The 22,679-nt window shown below is 38.9% G+C and overlaps 1 non-coding gene across 1 annotated transcript; it reads left to right on the forward strand.

The window, feature by feature from the left end:
• The first annotated feature begins 1,172 nt into the window (after positions 1-1,172).
• LOC112781359 (small nucleolar RNA R71) lies at positions 1,173-1,280 on the forward strand. The gene has a single exon (XR_003192140.1). It is a non-coding gene; the product is annotated as a small nucleolar RNA R71 (small nucleolar RNA).
• Positions 1,281-22,679: the final 21,399 nt, after the last annotated feature.

Here is a 22,679-nt window from a genome sequence, read left to right on the forward strand (position 1 = left end):
GCCTATGGTACAAGATATTAAGAACTTTCCAGGATCCTGTCTCTTCAGAGGTAATTTCTGCCTAGTCAGGTTATCCAGTTCTTTGATGAGCAATGGAGGTTCATCCTCCCAAGTCTCATTACTAAATAACTTGGCATTTAGCTTCATGATTGCTCTAAGGTACTTAGCAATTTGTTCTTCAGTAACATCTTCATCCTCTTCAGAGGAAGAATACTCATCAGAGCTCATGAATGGCAAAAGTAAATTCAATGGAATCTCTATGGTTTCAGCGTGAGCCTCAGATTCCCATGGTTCCTCTTTAGGGAACTCCATGGAGGTCAGTGGACGTCCATTGAGGTCTTCCTCAGTGGAGATCACTGCCTTTTCCTCCTCTCCATATTCGGCCATGTGAGACGTGTTTATGGCCTTGCACTCTCTCTTTGGATTCTCTTCTGTATTGCTTAGGAGAGTACAAGGAGGGAGTTCGGTAATTTTCTTACTCAACTGACCCACTTGTGCCTCCAAACTTCTAATGGAGGACCTTGTTTCAGTCATGAAACTTTGAGTGGTTTTGATTAGATCAGAGACTATTGTTGCTAAGTCAGAGTGGCTTTGCTTAGAATTCTCTGTCTATTGCTGAGAATATGATAGAAAAGGCTTGCTATTGCTAAACCTGTTTCTTCCACCATTATTGTTGTTGAAACCTTGTTGAGGTCTCTGTTGATCCTTCCATGAGAGATTTGGATGATTTCTCCATGAAGGATTATAGGTGTTTCCATAGGGTTCTCCCATGTAATTCACCTCTTCCATTGCTGGGTTCTCCCGTGATTTCTCCATGAAGGATTATTGTTGTTGAAACCTTGTTGAGGTCTCTTAGTACTGGCTATTGCTGCTTGCATTCCACACAGACTCTGAGAAATTATATTGACTTGTTGGGTCAATATTTTATTCTGAGCCAATATAGCATTCAGAGTATCAATCTCAAGAACTCCCTTCTTCTGAGCTATCCCATTATTCACAGGATTCCTTTCAGAAGTGTACATGAATTGGTTATTTGCAACCATTTCAATGAGTTTTTGAGCTTCTGCAGGCATCTTCTTCAGATGAAGAGATCTTCCAGAAGAGCTATCCAATGACATCTTGGATAGTTCAGACAGACCATCATAGAAAATACCTATGATGCTCCATTCAGAAAGCATGTCAGGAGAACATCTTCTGATCAATTGCTTGTATCTTTTCCAAGCTTCATAGAGGGATTCACCTTCCTTCTGTCTGAAGGTTTGGAATTCCACTCTAAGCTTGCTCAATTTTTGAGGTGGAAAGAACTTTGCCAAGAAGGCATTAACTAGCTTTTCCCAAGAGTTCAGGCTTTCTTTAGGTTGTGAATCCAACCATGTCCTAGCTCTGTCTCTTACAGCAAAAGGAAAAAAGCATAAGTCTGTAGACTTCAGGGTCAACCCCATTGGTCTTGACTATGTCACAGATTTGCAAGAATTCAGCTAAGAACTGATGAGGATCTTCCAATGGAAGTCCATGAAACTTACAATTCTGTTGCATTAGAGAAACTAATTGAGGCTTAAGCTCAAAGTTGTTTGCTCCAATGGCAGGGATTGAGATGCTTCTCCCATAGAAGTCGGAAATAGGTGCAGTAAAGTCACCAAGCACCTTCCTTGCATTGTTGGCATTATTGTTTTCGGCTGCCATGTTTTCTTCTTCCTTGAAAAGCTCTGTTAGGCCCTCTAGAGAGAATTGTGCTTTAGTTTCTTTTAGCTTTCTCTTCAAGGTTCTTTCAGGTTCAGGATCAGCTTGAACAAGTATGCCTTTATCTTTGTTTCTGCTCATATAAAAGAGAAGAGAACAAGAAAGTAGGGAATCCTCTATGTCATAGTATAGAGATTCCTTGAGGTGTCAGAGGAAAAGAAGAATAGAAGGAGGAGGTAGAGATGAGAGAATTCGAACTTATTAAAGAAATAGGGTTCGAATTGCACCTTGAGGAGGAGTGTTAGCCCTTAAATAGAAGGATGTGAAAAGAGGGGAAGAATTTTTGAAAATAAATTAAAAAGATTTTGAAATAATAATAAAAAAGAAATTTTAAAAATTTGATTGAGATTTTCGAAAATTAAGATTGGGAAAGAAATAAAGTGATTTTTGAAAAATATTTTGAAATTAGAAATTAAAAAGATATGATTGAGAGTTAATTTTGAAAAGATGTGATTGAAAAGATATGATTGAGAAGATATGATTGAAAATCAAATTAAAAAAAGAGAAAGTTTTAAAATTAAAGTTGATTACTTGACTAACAAGAAAGTAAAAGATATGATTCTTAAAATTTAAAATTTGATCCTTTCTTAATAGGCAAGTAACAACTTGAAAATTTTGAAGTAAATCATTATTTTTAGCAAGGATTTTCGAAAATAGTAATAAATAAAAAAAATGGAAAGAAATTGATTTTGAAGAGATATGATTGAAAATATATGATTTGAAAAAGATTTGATTTTGAAAAATTATGAAGATTTGAAAAAAATTTGAATTAAAAACAAAATCTTCCCACTAGTATCATTGATAAACCACTATTTTATGGTTTATATTGTGTTTAATTATGTGGTTTTATCATGATCCTAACCAACTTATTCATTAAATTAGCATGCATTTATATTTCCTTCCTGAAATTATTACATGAGTGAAAACTGCTTCCTAGAGACTTTTAATTATACATTTTACTTCTCCTTTATTCCATTCGATGTCGTGATCTGTGTGTTAAGCATTTCAGGCTTTATAGGGCAAGAATGAGTTGGAGATTGGAAAGGAAGCTAGCAAAAATGGAAGGAACACAAGAAATTGAGGAGATGACCAGCGAGAAGCGATGCGGCCGCATAGACGACGCGACCGCGCGGAAAAGATCAAATCACAGTGACGCGGCCGCATGAATGACGCGACCGCGCGAAATGGAAAAGCACGAGCGACACAGAGGCGTGGACGACGCGCCCGCGTGGTGAAGCGAAACGCGAATGACGCGTCCGCATGAGCGACGCGATCGCGTGGCATGCGCGATCTGCATAATTTGAAGAATCGCTGGGGGCAATTTTGGACCCTATTTTGACCCAATTTTCGGCCCAAAACAGCAGACTAGAGCCAGAGAACATGCAGAAACCAGAGATAACATTCATTCTACACAGTTTTAGTTTTTAGATCTAGTTTTACTCCTCCTCTAGGTTATCTCTCTACATATTCATAGTTCTTAGGATTTAATTTTCTCTTATTTTTTTTTTGGCATTGGAACACTGAGAAGAGTTATTACCTCATTAAGACTTCGTCATTCTAGTTCGTTTTCTTTACTTGGCTTCACTCTTCCATGTTCTTTGCTTTGTTAATTTTACCATTGGAATATTTTCAGGATTATTTAATACAAGGATCACCTTTATTTTTAATTGACTATTTCAATTTTTATTTACAATGTCTTCCTTTAATTCCTTTTTATATGCTATGAATTTTACATTCACAATGAGCGAGTAGTTCCCTAACTTGATGGGGAATTGATTGAAAGGAACCCTTGAGTTGGGAGGTGATACGCGGAAAACTCGTCTCGCAACAAATTTCCTTCGGCAAGTATACCGAATTCGTCGTCAAGTAAAAACTCACAATAGAGTGAGGTCGAATCCCACAGAGATTGATTGATCAAGCAACTTTAATTAAAGGAATGTTCTAGTTGAGCGAACCAGAATTTGAGTTGAGAATAGCAGAAAATTAAATGGCGGGAAAGTAAATAGCGGAAACAGTAAATGCTAGGAATAAAGAGCTGAATGTAAATGGCGGAAAGTAAATTGCAGAATCTTAAATGGGAATGGGGCAATTGCTCATAAAAGTAAATCGCAGAAATTAAAGAGAATGGGTAAGATCAGAAATGAGGAATTCATTGGGCTCAGGAGATGTTGCATTCTCCGGATCAAGTTCATTTTCATCTCTTCCTCAATCAATGCATTTATTGATCTCCTTGGCAATCTTAAGTGATCGAATTACAATTCCTTATAATTCAATCTCTCAAATCTTGATCAATAGCCAATTCCTTGGTCAATTGCTCATGAAAAGAGATGAAGTATGGTCACTGATTATACCACATGCATTTTCCAAATCAAGTGTTGGAAGGATTATAGTCACATATCCATCCAAACCCAATTCGGTCCAGCATGAGAAAGCATTTCTACCATGATCCCTTCATTCCTCTTTCAAGGTTCAGAAGAGATCCAAGTATGAATAGCTTCTTTTCCAAGATAACTACCCAATTGGATGAAGATCAAAAGCTTCTAGTAAAATCAAGAGAAAAGATAGAAGAAGGAGAATGAAAACTAAAATTAATCCATCAAATTACAACAGAGCTCCCTAACCCAATGAAAGGGGTTTAGTTGTTCATAGCTCTAGAAAATGAAAACAAAGATGGAGAATACATGATGAAAGTAAAACTAGAAGTCTAGAGAAAGTAAATACAGAGAGTAGTTCTATGCCCAAAGGCTCCCTAAAGTTTTCTAGCTCCAGTGGTAAATGACAAGCTTTCCCATACACCAGTTGATATGGGGACATTCCAAGTGGAGTTTTGAATGCTGTTCTGTATGCCCAAAGAGCATCATCCAGCTTCTTTGACCAATCCTTTCTTGATGGACCCACAGTCTTTTCTAGAATCCTCTTTAGCTCTCTATTGGATATCTCCGTTTGCCCACTTGTTTGGGGATGGTAAGGCGTGGCCACCTTGTATTTTACCCCATATCGTAGGAGAAGAGCTTCTAGTGGTCTGTTACAAAAATGGCTCCCTCCATCACTGATGAATGCTCGTGGGACTCCAAACCGGCTAAAGATATTCTTCCTGAGGAAGTTCATGACCACCTTGTTATCATTTGTTGGGGTTGCAATAGTCTCTACCCACTTGGAAACGTAACCCACTGCTACCAAGATGTACTTGTTTGAATATGAGGTTGGGAATGGTCCCATGAAATCGATTCCCCACACATCAAACAGTTCCAATTCCAAGATGAAATTTTGTGGCATATCATTTCTTTTGGGCAAGTTTCCGAATCTTTGGCATTCATTATAGCTCTTTACTAGTTCTTTGGCATCCTTGAAAAGGGTGGGCCAAAAGAATCCGCTTTGTAACACCTTTGCTGCAGTTCTGTCCCCTCCAAAGTGGCCTCCATAGCATGAGCCGTGGCAATTCCATAGGACCTCTCGTCCTTCTTCTTCCAAAACACATCTTCTAAGGATTCCATCTGAACACTTCTTGAAGAGATATGGCTCATCCCAGACAAAGTATTTTGCATCATTCATGAGCTTCCTTTTTTGATGTTTATTGATCTCTGGAGGTAAGGCCCCAGTTGCCTTGAAGTTGGCAATGTCTGCGAACCATGGTGCTTTGTGAACTGTCATCAGCTGCTCATCAGGGAAGAGCTCATTCACACTTGTATCATGTGTTCCACTTTCCTCATGTGGGATTCTGGATAGGTGATCTGCTACCTTGTTTTCTACTCCTTTCTTGTCTCTGATTTCAATATTGAATTCCTGCAACAATAAGATCCATCTTATTAGTCTTGGTTTTGATTCTTGCTTGGCAAACAAGTATTTAAGTGCTGTATGATCTGTGAAAACAATCACTTTAGCACCGATGAGGTACGATCTAAACTTGTCAAATGCAAAAACTATTGCTAGCAACTCCTTTTCAGTAGTGGTATAATTTCTTTGAGTATCATTGAAGACTTTGCTAGCATAGTATATCACATGGACTAAGTTATCTTTCCTCTGTCCTAACACTGCCCCAACTGCAAAATCAGATGCATCACACATCAATTCAAATGGTAAGTTCTAATCAGGTAGGGAAATGATAGGAGCAGAAGACAACCTTATTTTCAAATTTTCAAATGCTAGCATGCATGATTCATCGAAGATAAATGGTGTATCAGATACAAGGAGATTGCTTAAGGGCTTGGCTATCTTTGAAAAATCTTTAATAAATCTTCTGTAAAAGCCAGCATGCCTTAAAAAGCTCCTAATTGCCTTGACATCACTGGGTGGAGGCAGTTTTTCAAAAAGTTCCACTTTAGCCCTGTCCACTTCAATGCCTTGGTTAGAAACCTTATGGCCAAGGACTATTCCTCCTGTCACCATAAAGTGACATTTCTCCCAGTTCAAGACCAAATTGGTCTCTTGGCACCTTTTTCACTAAGGTTGCTCACCCAAGTATGAGTCACGTTAACTTCAATGTTAGTGGCACAAACGTTACCACTAACGTTGCCTCTTGGTCCTTCGCACACGTTATTGGGACTTACCTTTCCCAATAACGTAGATAAGTTTCCCCCTTCCCTACGTTAGAGTCCACGTTAACTTAGTTAACGTGGCTCTTAACGTAAGCTTGCCAATCCTTCGAGAACGTTAGTGACACTTACCTTTGTGACTAACGTTCCAATGTGCCCCTATTTCTCATGTTAGAGTCCACGTTAACTAGGTTAACGTGGCTTCTAACGTAGTCATGCTAGCCATCTCCAACGTTAGTGACAAAGGTGAGTGTCACTAACGTTGGCTCTTCATCTCTTTATCCACGTTAGCTTCCACGTTAACTAAGTTAACGTGGGAGTTAACCTTGCTCATGGTGGCTCTTGGTGGTTCACCCCAATGTTAGTGACAAAGGTAAGTGTCACTAACGTTGGCGACCAATTGCTCTCTCCACGTTAGCTTCCACGTTAACTAAGTTAACGTGGGAGTTAACGTGGCTTATGGAAGCTTGGCCAACGTTAGTGACAAAGGTGAATGTCACTAATGTTGGCTTCCCTTTTGCTTCTTAACGTTAGAAGCCACGTTAACTAAGTTAACGTGGCAACTAACGTGGCCAATTATGAGCTTGGTCCAACGTTAGTGACAAAAGGGAGTGTCACTAACGTTGGCCTTATTGTCTTCTTCCATGTTAGAGTTCACGTTAACTTAGTTAACGTGACTCTTAACGTGGGCTTATGATGGCTTCGAGGGCGTTATTGGCGATTACCTTTCTCATTAACTTTACAAGTTAGCACCCATTCTACGTTAAAGGTCACGTTAGTGGGACTAATGTCACTGCTAATGCGGTTCTTCTTTGCTTCCTTTGTCCTGAAATCAAGCAACAAAGTGCATCAAAGTTCTATTACAAGTCATGAGTCATGCATCATCCAATTTATCATATAATTCATGCAAAATCCTCATGAAATCATGTAAAGTGCACAATGTATGCTTGAATGAAGAAGTAAGTGAATATCTACCCAAATCTAGCTTATTTTCTAAGAAAATACATGAAACTATCCTAAAAACAGTAAAGAAAAGGTTAGTGAAATTGGCCAAAATGCCTGGCATCAGGAGGCTTGAAAAAAAAAATTATAATTGGGTTTATGGTTAGATTGCCTCCTAATCACTAACACCAATCCCTTTTAATTAAGTGGATTGCAACTTGTGAATGGAAGTAGCATTCCAACTTGTTTGACTTTCCTTTACCTAGTAAAGGATAACTAAACAAGACAACCTTCAATGGTCAATTAATCCTGAGAGCATTCCAACAATAATAGGGATTCCAACTAATCAATTCCCAGTCAAGGCTTTTATTTACATTATTCAAATTCACCAATTTAATTTCCTGTTTGCTCAATTCAACCCTTTTTGAAAATCTCTGATTAATAAAATAGCACACTTTTTTGCAACTCGTTGGGAGACGACCTGGGATTCATGCTCCCAGTATTTTAAATTTCAATTTTCTGTGACACCTTTCTAAATTGAGCGGTGGATTTCTGGCGAGTTAAGAACTATACTTGCAACGTATATATTTTAACAATTTTTAATTCGCTAATTTCTGCCCGCATCAATTTTTGGCGCCGTTGCCGGGGAGTTGCAATAGAGTGCTAAAGTTATTAATTAGAATTTATTTATTTGCATTTTATTTTATTTTGCTACTATGAGCTGCATGTTTCTTTCGCTAGATGACGTGTTCACTTCCTGATCCACGCTTGCCAGTATTCGATCCTGAGATTGAAAGAACCATCTCACAAATAAGGTGAGCTCGGCGTCGGTTAGTCCTCTCTGAGGGCGGATTTGAAACGCCATCTGAGGAAGAAACCAGCCCCCGTTCTACTGATTCGGTTGATTCACGTGCAGACGACATGGCAGAACCTAGGAGAGTTACCATCCAGGAGGAAGGAGCCCCTGATTTTACAATGCAACCGTTTCAAGCGCATCACCCAGCGGTGGCTACGGATTTTGAAATAAAGACCGCCCTGCTCAATTTGATGCCCAAATTTCATGGCTTACCTGCTCAAGAGCCTATCAAGCACCTGAGAGATTTTCAAGCAGCCTGTTCTACTGTCAGGCGTGATGGTGCTGATGAAACTTCAATTTTGCTGAAAGCTTTCCCGATTTCTCTTGAGGGAAAAGCAAGAGAGTGGTACTACACTCAACCCCTAGCAAATATATCCAACTAGGATACGCTCAGAAAAGAGTTTTTGGAGAAATACTTTCCATCTGAAGTTATTGATAAATTGAGGAAAGACATTTCTACAATTGTTGAAGATGACAACGAGACTCTCTTTGAATACTGGGAGCGCTTCAATAATCTTCTAGAAGCATGCCCTTGATGGGATATTTTTGTGGAGAAACGAATTTCTCCAAAACACCCAAAACTAACCGGCAAGTGCACCGGGTCGCATCAAGTAATAATAACTCACGGGAGTGAGGTCGATACCACAGGGATTGAAGGATTGAGCAATTTTAGTTTAGTGGTTGATTTAGTCAAGCGAATCAAGATTTGGTTGAGAGATTTGTGATTAACCGAATTGAAATTGCATAGAAAGTAAAGGAAATGGGTAAATTGCATGAAATTAAAGAGAACTGGAATTTAAAGTGCTGAATCTTAAAGAGCAAGAAATTAAATGGCAGAAACTTAGAACGCAAGAAATGTAAATTGCAGAATCTTAAAGTGCAAGAAATGTAAATGGCTTGAATTGTAAAGGGAATTGGGAATTGGATTTGCAGAATTTAAACAAGGAAAAGTAAATTGCAACGAACAGAGAAATAGAAGAAGACTTGGATTGAACCAGATCTAAAAATAGAATTGTAAATGAGCATGAAAAGCATTAAACAGAGGATGTAAAATTGGAATTTAGATCTCAGGACTCAAGAGACTAGATAACCAAGTCTAGATCTCAATGCCTTCCTAGATCCAACAAGAGTAATTGCAAAGGAAATGTAAATTGCAGAGAAAGTAGATGAGAGAGCAAGTAACAGAAACTGAAATTCAATTAAGCAGTGAATTAAACAAGATCCCAAGGTGAGATTGAAACAGAAGTTCTTCAATTCTCCACCCAAGATCCGAAGCAAGAAAATTAAAGAGTGCTGGGCAAGAACAAGGAAGAAGAGAGATCAATTCTCCTCCCCAATTCTCTTGAATTAAAACAACAATGCTAGAATGTAAAAGTGAGCTCCCAATCAAACCCGAAAAGAAAGTTCTTTGAAAACTAAAAGGGAAGCTCCTTTAAAAACTTAAATCCTATGCTACTTATACACTTTCTTCAAATGGTCTTCAAGCCTTCAATTGGGCCTTTGCTCTTGATGGAATTGGGTTGATAGAGGCCTTGGTTGATTGCTCTTGGAGTTTAGAGAAGAACTGAATTGAACCGGGTTAGAATCATGAAAGCTTGAGTAAAAGTTGGAGTAAAAGTTTGAGGCTAACTTTTACTCCAACTTTTCACATCAGCCACCCTTCTTTGCTGATACCAACGTTGGGGCAAAAGTTAGGGGTCAAACTTTTGCTCCAACGTTGGCCTCCCCTTGCATACTCATGGCGCCAACGTTAGCCAAAAAGTTAGAGGCTAACGTTGGCGCAAACTTTTGCTCTCCAGGGTGTGTTTTTCATGCGCCAACGTTAGCCAAAAAGTTAGGGGCTAACGTTGGCGCAAACTTTTGCTCTCCAGGGTGTTGATTTGTGATGCCAAAAGTTATCCAAAAAGTTTGAGGCTAACTTTTGCTCCAGCTTTTTGCCCAAAAGTTAGCCAAAAAGTTTGAGGCTAACTTTTGCCCCAGCTTTTTGCCCAAAAGTTTGCACAAAAGTTTGAGGCTAACTTTTGGTCCAGCTTTTTGCTCCCTGGTTCATTTTCAATTAATCCAAAAGTTTGAGCTAAAGTTTGAGGCAAACTTTTGCTCAAACTTTTTGTTCTCTCTTCCTCCTAGCCATTCCTTCTTGCTTCAACCTTTCTCCAAGCTTTCTTCACCTATCATTAATCAACCAAACACATCAAAGCTATGCTCAAAATCATGAGATATTCATTCTTTCATAATATATGACAATTATAGCATAAAACCTCATGAAATAGCATGAATTCATACATGGTTGATTAAATCAAAGGAAACATGAAAATCTACCCAATTGGCTTGCTTATGGCTCAAGAAAGTGCATAATTCTATTGAAAACAAAAGAAAAAGGCTAGTGAAACTAGGCTAAGATGACTTGTCATCACAACACCAAACTTAAAGCTTCCTTGTCCCCAAGCAAGGAATGAATTATGCTCAATGGTTCTTTCATTTAAGATGGATTGAAGAACAACTTGTAAAGTCCTGTGAGTGAAGTGATCAAGTAACAGTGGGGTGAACTCTAAATTATATGCTCATACAAGGGCTTCAGTGCTTACTAGTCCTCACATATTGGGAGTCTTAGGTCTTAGAATTTTCATCCAAATGGTATCATGGAGATCTCTTTATATGTAGTCACCTTGAAGCAGCTTATAGTTTCTTTGCTTTGGCCTCGACTCTAAGTGTCATGTCTCAAAGCGGCTCTTTAGATAAGCTTTCAATCAATACTCCTAAACCAGTTGGTTTTAAGGTATTAGGTGTTAAAGCACCCCTAAGTATTTACTTGCTCAAGCCTCTTTCTTTGACACAACTCAACCACAAGCATTTTACTAGGCTAACAACTCTTTGAGTCATTGTTTCTTCTTTCTTTTCTGCCTAGTAATTGATGCTCAGAGCCTTGGGCCATGTTCTTTTTGTCTTTGTATTTTCTTTTCTTTCTTTTGTTTTGTTTGCTGCTTCTTGGATCAATAGATTTTTGAGAATCTCCACAATACTTCTTTGAACTTCATGTCCTGCCTATGAGCTCCCATGCAAGTTTTCACAAGCATGCAACCTCAATACATAATCATACAACTAGAACCACCACTTCTCCTAATCTTTTGCTTGCCTCAAAATTATTTGATTCCTCAATCCTTCTTTTTCAAAGAACTTTCATGTGATACATTTTTTTTTGAAATATTGAGTGCAAACAAGTTTTGGAGAGTATAGTGTTGTAAATGATCAAGCATCTTGCTTATTGAATTACAGAAAAACTATGCTATGCAGGCAGGCAGGGGTATTATGTAACTTTCAATTTAGCAGCATCTGATACAAAATAATCACTGAACAATACAACCTTTTGGAGTTCGCTTGCTTTCCTCTTCCTCATCATCATTGCCGATCTTTACATTCCTCTCTCTTCCTTTTGATAGATGATGCTAAATCTTTCCAAAAGTTTGTATGGTACCCTGCAGTGATATTGAAAGTTGCTTGTTCCCCAAGCACTTAGAGACAATGGTTAGCATGCATGATTTATTTATGGGCCTTTGAACTTACTTTGGTGTGGGAACACCAAACTTAGTACCTTGCCAATGGTTCTCATGCATCAGATTAACCATGTGTAAAACTCTTTTTCTTTTTCAAAAGCAGTAAAACTGAAAACAGCAGAATAGTTAACTAGTTTGTCCAACATGCTTTGAAGCCAGCATTATGCAGAAAGTGAGAATGTGTTTTATGATGGGATTTTGGTGGAACACCAAACTTAGAATCCTTCATTCTCCCTTAGATTGTTTTGGTGTGCAACACCAAACTTAGCTTCTTGCAATATAGATAAAACTAATTAACCTTTTTATTGAAATAGATATGAAAAGATAGTTACCTCCGATTGGGTTGCCTCCCAACAAGCGCTCTTTTATTGTCACTAGCTTGACATCCTCTGTGCTTGCTCAGTTCAGATTCTGAGCTTCCTTCTCCTTGTCCCCTTGTCCTCCTAAGTGAGGCTTTGCTTTGTGATGCTCATCCTGGATGAGTAATTCTTTTCCTTTAGCCCTCTTCTCACTCATTTCTGTGAGATTCTTAGCTAATTGTTCCATTTGCCTCTCAATTCTCCCGAGTGAGGCCTCCTGGTGTTTTCTTATCATCTCTTGATGTGTCATCATTCTCTCTACTAAGATCTCCAGATTGGTGATCCTTTGAGAGTCTTGTGAGATTGGTTGGTTGTGGGGTGTTGAGGGTTGGAAGGGTGGGTAGTGTGGTGATATGTAGTGATTGTTGTTGGTATGGTAGTGTTTTTGCAGGTTTGGGAAATTGGGGTTGTTGTAGTTGAAGTCCCTTTGTTCCTGATGTTGAGATTCCCTCATTCTTAGATAAGAATGTGGCTTCCATGGTGGAAATTGTGCATTCACTGTAGTAGAATGGAGAAAATTAATTTGTCTAGCTATTGACTCCAATTGTTGCTGAGTTTACTGATGTAGCTGTTTGCTTTGATTCATGACTACCTTCATTCCTTTAAGATTCATTATCTCCTCTTCTGAAGTTGCATTCTATGGGGTCTCAAATGAGTGTTGGTTATTGGCTCTCTTGTCATTGAACTCTGTAGTTCCTTGGATGGTTGCTGTTGCGTTGAGCAGGCCATCTGAGAAGTGATCCACCGCTCTTCTTGTTTCCGGGGTTAATCCTTCATAGAATGCTTGGAAATCCGCTTTGTTGCTTGCCTTCTTGTATCTTTCCCATGCTTTGAACAATGGTTCTTCCCCTTCTTGTATGAATGGATGTACTCCCTCTTTCATCTTGATGTTTTGTTGGGACGAGGAGAATTTGGTTAGAAACTTGGCAACCAAATCATCCCAACTAGTTATACTTCCTTGGGGAAAGGTTTCAAGCTATTGTGCCGCATCATCCTTCAGTGAGAAGGGAAATAACAAGAGCTTATAGGTATCATGATTTACACTATCGAGATTGACAGCACCACAAGTTCTCAGAAAATTGGACAGGTGCTGTTTAGGATTCTCCAGTGGAGTTCCACCATAGGAACAATTGTTCTTGATTAGTGTAATGAGTTGCGGCTTCATGTTGTGGTTTTCTTCTTTCTCAAGAACTCCTTCTTCAATGATATCCTTTCCTCTGACCTTTCTTCTTTCCTGTGACACATAAATCAACAAACAGAACGCACAGTGGTATTCTTGAAATTTGAGTGTAGTCAGTTGAGACAAAACTTCAAACAGTTAGTGGGTTAGTAAACAATTAAAGAAAAAGTGCTTGATCTAGATCTCCACTTCACTTACTCATTGTCAATCTAATCAATCCCCGGCAACGGCGCCAAAAACTTGATGGGATATTTTTGCGGAAAAACGAATTTCTCCAAAACACCCAAATCTAACCGACAAGTGCACCGGGTCGCATCAAGTAATAATAACTCACGGGAGTGAGGTCGATCCCACAGGGATTGAAGGATTGAGAAATTTTAGTTTAGTGGTTGATTTAGTCAAGCGAATCAAGATTTGGTTGAGAGATTTGTGATTTGCAGAATTTAAATTGCATAGAAAGTAAAGGGAATGGGTAATTGGCATGAAATTAAAGAGAACTGAAATTTAAAGTGCTGAATCTTAAAGAACAAGAAATTAAATGGCAGAAACTTAGAACGCAAGAAATGTAAATTGCAGAATCTTAAAATGCAAGAAATGTAAATGGCTTGAATTGTAAAGGGAATTGGGAATTGGATTTGCAGAATATAAACAAGGAAAATTAAATTGCAACAAACAGAGAAGTAAAAGATGACTTGAATCGAACCGGATCTTAAAACAGAAATGTAAATAAGCTTGAAAGCAGTAAACAGAGAATTGAAAAATGGGAAATCCGGATCTCAGGACCCAAGAGACTAGATAACCAAGTCTAGATCTCAATGCCTTCCTAGATCCAACAAGAACAATTGCAAAGGAAATGTAAATTGCAGAGAAAGTATATGAAGAAGCAATTAACAGAAATTTAAATTCAATTGTGCAGTAAAGAAATAGAGAGGTCTCAGGATGAGATTGAAACATATTTCCTTCAATTCTCCAACCCAAGATCCAAGACAATTGTAATTGAAATTGAAAGCAAGAAAACTAAGAGGAAGGGAATTCAATTCTCCTTCCTCGAGACTTAGAAATTAAAATTCACTCAACACCAAAAGCTCTCCGAAAACTCTCTATGAAAAACTAATAGGAAAAGCTCCCTGAAAAACTTAAATCCTATGCTATTTATACACTTTCTTCAAATGGTCTTCAAGCCTTCAATTGGGCCTTTGCTCTTGATGGAATTGGGTTGATAGAGGCATTCGTTGATTGCTCTTGGAGTTTGGAGAAGAACCGAATTGAACCGGGTTTGGAATCATGAAAGCTTGAGTAAAAGTTTGAGTAAAAGTTTGAGGCTAACTTTTACTCCAACTTTTCACATCAGCCACCCTTCTTTGCTGATACCAACGTTGGGGCAAAAGTTAGGGGTCAAACTTTTGCTCCAACGTTGGCCTCCCCTTATATACTCATGGCGCCAACGTTAGCCAAAAAGTTAGAGGCTAACGTTGGTGCAAACTTTTGCTCTCCAGGGTGTGTTTTTCATGCGCCAACGTTAGCCAAAAAGTTAGGGGCTAACGTTGGCGCAAACTTTTGCTCTCCAGGGTGTTGATTTGTGATGCCAAAAGTTAGCCAAAAAGTTTGAGGCTAACTTTTGCTCCAGCTTTTTGCTTCCTGGTTCATTTTCAATTAATCCAAAAGTTTGAGCTAAAGTTTGAGGCAAACTTTTGCTCAAACTTTTTGTCCTCTCTTCCTCCTAGCCATTCCTTCTTGCTTCAACCTTTCTCCAAGCTTTCTTCACCTATCATTAATTAACCAAACACATCAAAGCTATGCTCAAAATCATGAGATATTCATTCTTTCATAATATGTGACAATTATAGCATAAAACCTCATGAAATAGCATGAATTCATACATGGTTGATTAAATCAAAGGAAACATGAAAATCTACCCAATTGGCTTGCTTATGGCTCAAGAAAGTGCATAATTAAATTGAAAACAAAAGAAAAAGGCTAGTGAAACTAGGCTAAGATGACTTGTCATCACAACACCAAACTTAAAGCTTGCTTGTCCCCAAGCAAGAAATGATTTATTGAGAAGAAAGAATGAAATGGAAGAGGATGTTCATGCTATTAGAGTGTTATTGGTAATTCATGGGGTTTTATGTGGATATGTAAACACTCACCTCTTATTGATTCTTAAGCCTAGAAAGTCTCCTTCAAGCTTCAAATAACATACTGCTATGACCTCTCATTATTTCTCTATCCTTGGCTATTGTTTTGTTCATAAGCTTTATTTGAGTGTCATGTGTAGCAAGTTCATTTCCTTTTCTTTATACTTGACACATTATTCACTATAGACACTTGGCTCACATTCCTTCTTAGAACATTGATGCCCAGCACCTTTTTGGGTTACTAAATGCCTTGTAGTTAGGTTGCTCTTGATAGTGGACTTTCAGCTGATGATCCCGGGTTAGTTAACCCAAGTCATCAAGTGTTGATGCACTCCAAAGAGCTTAATAATCCAAGCAGATCCTAATACAAAGACACCACAGGCATATATTCTAAGGTTCAAGCTATTGGTGTCCAGCTTTGTTTCTTTTTGTTTTTCTTTTGTTCTGCCACTCTTTGGCTTTTTTTTTTCTTTCTTTTTGTTTTTCTTTCTAACCAAGGATTTTTATTTGATTGAGATTTATAGACAGTAGGCCACTCTATACTTAGAAGGAGACATCCTAGTTCTCTTATTCACTAAAAGTGAGCTATCATACAATCACACATACATACCACCACTTACTTTTATTGTACTTCTATCTAACAGAGAACTATCTCACTTCACATTCAAACATTTCTTTTATTGAATTGAAAATGCAGGGGACAAAGCATGCATTTTGTTCAGTGAAAGTAAACATACAAGCACACACATAGACTAGCTTACTTATTCTAAGAGAAATTCTACTTGTATTAGATGAACACTTTATCAAAACACAAGTCAAAACATTTTTCAACAGTAAGAGTTAAGTATAAATACAACCTATTGGTTTGCAATTCCTTTGTCCTTCCTTCTGTTGTGCCCTTTTGAGTTATGATGCATAGTGTCTTCAAATGGTGGTGAATTCCCTGCATAATTCTCAAAAGTTGCTTGCTTCTCAAGCCCTTAGATGACCAGTTAGTATGCATGAATTGAGTGTGGCTTGTGGATTTAATTTGGTGTGGAAACACCAAACTTGAGTTCTTGCCACTTCTCTGGATACAGCAGGTTAACTCTAGGCAAAATCTTGTGTCCTTGCTAAAGGTTATGAAGTTAAGACTAAAAAGCAGTTAAGTGGTTGAATAATCTGTTCGATTGCTTGGAACTAACAATGTGCAGGAAGTTAGAATGTGCTTTTGAATGAGGTTCTGGTGGAACACCAAACTTAGAATCCTTCATTCTCCCTTAAGTTGTTTTTGGTGTGCAACACCAAACTTAGCTCCTTGCAATACATGTCAATTATTCAACATTTTTATTGAGAAAGCTATGAAAAGAAAACTACCTCAGGTTGGGTTGCCTCCCAACAAGGGCTCTTTTATTGTCACTAGCTTGACATCCTTCAATTCCTTTCATGGTGGTTGAGGATTGTAGTGCCTCAACTTGTCTCCCCTGACTGTGATCCTCCTCTTTGTTCTCTGGTGTTCAATTTCAGCATGTTCCAACGAGAGTATATTGCTAACATTGTAATAGTCATCAGTCTGTCGGCTTGCTCCCAGTTGTTGATATATTAATTGCACTTTGTCACATTTGGAAAGCCCCTCTGTTGGAGTCTTCATGTTCTTCCAACCCCTTTTTTTTTTGTTTCTGCGTTTCATCCCCTTTTTTGTTGATCTTTCTTTTATGGCTGTAGACTTACCTTGGGGGTTTCTCTCTTCAGTGGCTAATACTCCAATATCCTCTTGGATTTTTTTATCCTTCTGCACAATCTTCTGCCTTGGGATATTTTTGTGAATCACCTTGTCAATTTCCATAGAGTCCCTCCTCCTATTACTAAACTGGGCTTCTGGTAATACTTTCAGAGTGACACTCTTATCATGCATCCTGAGAGTTAGTTCTCCTTGCTCTATGTCTATGATAGCTCTAGCAGTGGCCAAGAATGGCCTTCCCAGTATAATAGCATCACCATCATCCCCATCTGAATCCAGAACCACAAAGTCTGCAGGGTATATGAAATTGTCCACCTTGACCAGAAGGTTTTCAATCATACCCCTGGGGTATACTGTTGATTTATCTACCAGCTCTAGAGATATCTGTACTGGTTTAACTTCCTCTATATGCAACTTTTTTACCAAGGAGGAGGTATTAAGTTGATACTTGCTCCTAGATCGCACATTGCTTTAGTGATGGTTAATTCCCCAATGGTGCAAGGTAGCAAAAAGCTCCCTGGGTCCTCAAGCTTAGGAGGAAGTCCTTTTTGAATCAGGGCTCTGCATTCCTCAGTAAGTAGTATGGTTTCTTTCTCATCCCAACTTCTTTTCTTGTTGATAAGCTCCTTCAAAAACTTGGCATACAGAGGCATTTGCTCAAGTGCTTCAGCCAAGGGAATATTGATTTCCAGCTTTTTGAAAGTCTCAAGGAACTTATGAAATTGTTGGTCCTTAGTTTCTTTGTTGAACCTCTGGGGGTATGGCAATGGAGGTGCGATGCTCTTTCCTATTTGCTGCTGTCCTTGAGTTGCTTCTTTTGAACCGTGTGACTGGTTGTCCTTCTCTTTGAGTTTCTCAATGCTCTTGTTTGGCATCACAACTTGATCCTTGGTTTCATCTGCCGTTGGTTGCTCCTCATCTTCTATTGGCCTTTTGCTGCTTTCTGCTTGCTTCTTTGTAGTGTCATTGTTGCTCACCAATGTTCTCCCACTCCTTAATTGTATTGCCTTGCATTCTTCCTTAGGATTTGGAATTGTGTCACTCGGCAGAGAGCTTGAAGGTCTCTCAATAGAGATCTGCTTGGAGATTTGCCCCATCTGCCTCTCTAGGCTCTTTATGGAGGCTTCATGATTCTTGGTTATCATTTCCTGGTGTTTCAACAATTTATCCATCAAGGTCTCCAAGTTAGTGAGTCTTTGAGATTCAAGTGATACTTGAGGTGGGTTATGAGATGTGGGTGGTGGATGGTAGGCATTTTGGTTGGTTGGTTGGTTATTGGATTGGTACTGGTTGGGGTTGGGGTAGTTGTTTTGAGTTTTTCTGTAGGGGTTCTGGTTAGTTTGCTGCTGGTTGTGGTTTTGGTTGCTTCTTGGGTTGTTTTGGTTTGAGTTGCTCTGCCATGGTTGTTGGCTTTGGGTATGATTATCTCCCCATCTGAGGTTTGGGTGGTTCTTCCAGGATGGATTGTATGTATCACCATACACTTCATTTGGTCCTTGGTTGTGCATATACTGTACTTGCTCTTATTGTTGTTCTTCTTGAGTTTCTTCATTTTGCCCCCATGTGGATGATGGTTGGCTTGTGTTAACTGCTGCAACTTGGAGGCTATCAATCCTCTTGGCCATTTGCTCAAATTGTTGTTGAATTTGCTGCTGCATTATCTTGTTTTGAGCCAAGATTGAATCCACTCCTTCTAGCTCCATTACTCCTCTCCTCTGTGATGGTTGGCGATTTCTTTGGTGAGCAAAGAAATATTGATTGTTGGCCACCATGTCAATAAGATTTTGAGCTTCTTCTGCTGTTTTCATTAGCTGCAATGATCCTCCAGCTGAGTGGTCAAGTGATTCTTGAGCCTTTAGAGTGAGTCCTTCATAGAAGTTCTGTAGCTTATCCCACTCAGTGAATATTTCTGGTGGACATTTCCTCAGCAGAGCCTTGTATCTCTCCCATGCTTCATACAGATTTTCAGCATCCAATTGTGTGAATGTTTGTACCTCGGTTTTAAGCCTGATAACTCTTTGAGGTGGATAAAATTTGGCTAGAAATTTAGTCACCAAATCATCCCAGCTAGTGATGCTTCCTTGAGGAAAAGTTTCAAGCCATTGTGCAGCCTTGTCCCTTAATGAGAACGGGAACAGCAGAAGCTTGTAGGTCTCAGGATTCACGCCATTGGACTTGACAGTGTCACAAATCCTTAAGAAGGTAGATAGATGTTGATTTGGGTCCTCCAATGGTCCTCCCCCAAACGAGCAGTTGTTTTGGACCAATGTAATGAGTTGTGGCTTCAATTCAAAGTTGTTTGCATTGACATTAGGGGTGAAAATGCTGCTTCCACAATGCCTAGCATTTGCAAAGGTATAGGAGGCCAAAACTCTCCTCTGGGGTGGGTTGTTGTTGTTATTTTCTGCTCCACCAGGTGGATTGGTTGAATGTTCCTCCATATCTTGGAATTCTTCTTCTGATTCCTCTTCTCCAACAATATTTTTCCCTCTTTCAGCTCTTCTTAACCTCCTGAGAGTTCTTTCGTCTTGTTCATGAAAAGTGGATGTGGTTCTTCTTGTACCTGACATACACGCAGAACATAAGAAACACACTAACCAGTGACACTTCAATCTACTGCTAGAATGAAGTTTTAGTTAGCTTAAGCAAAAATTCAAACAGTTAGTGGGTTAATTGAAAATTAAAGGAACAGAAAATAAAAATGCTAGATCTAGATCACCACCTCACTTAATCATTATCAATCTAATCAATCCCCAGCAACGGCGCCAAAAACTTGATGGGATATTTTTGTGGAGAAACGAATTTCTCCAAAACACCCAAAACTAACCAGCAAGTGCACCGGGTCGCATCAAGTAATAATAACTCACGGGAGTGAGGTCGATCCCACAGGGATTGAAGGATTGAGCAATTTTAGTTTAGTGGTTGATTTAGTCAAGCGAATCAAGATTTGGTTGAGAGATTTGTGATTAACCGAATTGAAATTGCATAGAAAGTAAAGGAAATGGGTAAATTGCATGAAATTAAAGAAAACTGGAATTTAAAGTGTTGAATCTTAAAGAGCAAGAAATTAAATGGCAGAAACTTAGAACGCAAGAAATGTAAATTGCAGAATCTTAAAGTGCAAGAAATGTAAATAGCTTGAATTGTAATGGGAATTGGGAATTGGATTTGCAGAATTTAAACAAGGAAAAGTAAATTGCAATGAACAGAGAAATAGAAGAAGACTTGGATTGAACCGGATCTAAAAACAGAATTGTAAATGAGCATGAAAAGCATTAAACAGAGGATGTAAAATTGGAATTTAGATCTCAGGACTCAAGAGACTAGATAACCAAGTCTAGATCTCAATGCCTTCCTAGATCCAACGAGAGTAATTGCAAAGGAAATGTAAATTGCAGAGAAAGTAGATGAGAGAGCAAGTAACAGAAACTGAAATTCAATTAAGCAGTGAATTAAACAAGATCCCTAGGTGAGATTGAAACAGAAGTTCTTCAATTCTCCACCCAAGATCCGAAGCAAGAAAATTAAAGAGTGCTGGGCAAGAACAAGGAAGAAGTGAGATCAATTCTCCTCCCCAATTCTCTTGAATTAAAACAACAATGCTAGAATGTAAAAGTGGGCTCCCAATTCTATTGAGGTGATTGGTGAATGGGTGAAGAAGAGAGAGAGAGGTGGGGTAGGTGGGGATCCTGTAGGGTCCACAGATCTTGAGGTGTCAAGGATTTCTCATCCCTGCACCATGTGGCATGCAAAAATGCCCCTTGCTGCCAATCCTGGCGTTAAACGCCAGGCTGCTGCCCATTTCTGGCATTTAATGCCAGCTTCTTGCCCATTCCTGGCGTTAAACGCCAGTCTGGTGCCCATTTCTGGCGTTAAATGCCCAGAAATGGTGCCAGACTGGGCGTTTAACACCCATTCTGCTACCCTTACTGGCGTTTAAACGCGAGTAAGTTTCTCCTCCAGGGTGTTCTATTTTTCATTCTGTTTTTCCTTCTGTTTTTGCTTTTTCAATTGTTTTTGTGACTTCACATGATCATCATCCTACAAAAAACATAAAATAAAAAAAGAAAATAGAAATTTAACATAGATAAGTTAAAGATTGGGTTGCCTCCTGATGCCAAGGCATCTTAGGCTAGTTTCACTAGTATTTTTCTGTTAGTTTTAGTGGTTTTATGCATTTTCTTGAGCTTAAAGTAACCAAGAATGGTTAAAAGAATAACAAAGCAATGAACCATCCAATCAATATGATTTTGATGCAAATTCCATGAGTTTTAGTTATATTACTTGAATGCTATGAATGGAAGATTTCTCATGAAATTTTGCAAGACTTTGATGCATTTGTTTGGATGATTTCAGGGAAGAAGAGGCTAAGCAAGGAAGCAACAAAATCAATAAAGGAAGCTTGAATATCACATGTGGAGTTTAAGTTCCAGTTTAAGCCTAAACTGGAGCTTAAACGCCAGAATCATGAAGGCTAAGAAATGCTGGAATTGAAGTTTAACCTCCAGTTTAACCTTAAACTGGAGGTTAAACGCCAGAATGAAAGTCTCACCAAAGAAGCATTCCACGTTTAACCTCCAGTTTAACCTTAAACTGGAGGTTAAACGCCAGAATGAGAATGCCACTCAGGAAGGAGTTCCACGTTTAACCTCCAGTTTAACCTTAAACTGGAGGTTAAACGCCAGAAATGGGAAGTGCACCAGGGAGCCATTTCCACGTTTAAGCTCTAGTTTGACCTTAAACTGGAGCTTAAACGTGTTCGACCAAGTTTTCTCCTCCAGTGTTGCTTTCTCCATTTCCACGTTTAAGCTCCAGTTTAACCTTAAACTGGAGCTTAAACGTGTTCGACACCTCCAGGGCTACCCTTCTAAGCTTCCACGTTTAACCTCCAGTTTAACCTTAAACTGGAGGTTAAACGTGTTCGACCTCCAAGATGCCTCCTTCCATTTCCACGTTTAACCTCCAGTTTAACCTTAAACTGGAGGTTAAACGTGTTCGACCTCCAGGGCTGCCCTTCCTATCTCCACGTTTAAGCTTCAGTTTAACCTTAAACTGAAGCTTAAACGTGTTCGACTACATGACTCTCCAGGGCTGCCTTCTTCCATTTCCACGTTTAAGCTTCAGTTTAACCTTAAACTGAAGCTTAAACGTGCTTCTACAAAAGGCCTCACTGGAAGTGTCTGGCGTTTAAGCTGCAGTTTAAGCTTAAACTGCAACTTAAACGCCACTCTTGGAAAAGGTTTCTGGGCCAAAAATAGTGCGGTTTAAGTTAGTCTTTGAGCACAAACATTAACTTAAACTTACTCTGGTATGAAACCCAATTGAATATCATGGTTTATGGGATTGGGCCTGAAGGATTGATGAGTTTGAAATCTCAATTTATTAAGTCATGTGTCATTATTTGATTATCACTAAGTTGGCTCAATGAATGTTACAGAATTTGGATCAACAGCCTCATCAAGATTATGGATCATAAACCCAAGGCAAAAGGAAAGCAGGGAGAGGCCTCAAAGCCCAAGAAACACAACAGAAGCTCAATATAGAAAGTGTATAAATAGGATAGAATTTAAGTTAGGGAACTTTTACCTTCACTTTTAGCTAGTTTTCATATCTTTGTAATTGAATTCAGAGCTATGACTCACTAAACCCCCTTTCATTGGG

Source organism: Arachis hypogaea, chromosome 19 (genome assembly GCF_003086295.3).
Source record: "Arachis hypogaea cultivar Tifrunner chromosome 19, arahy.Tifrunner.gnm2.J5K5, whole genome shotgun sequence".
In the NCBI taxonomy this organism is placed as follows: domain Eukaryota; kingdom Viridiplantae; phylum Streptophyta; class Magnoliopsida; order Fabales; family Fabaceae; genus Arachis; species Arachis hypogaea.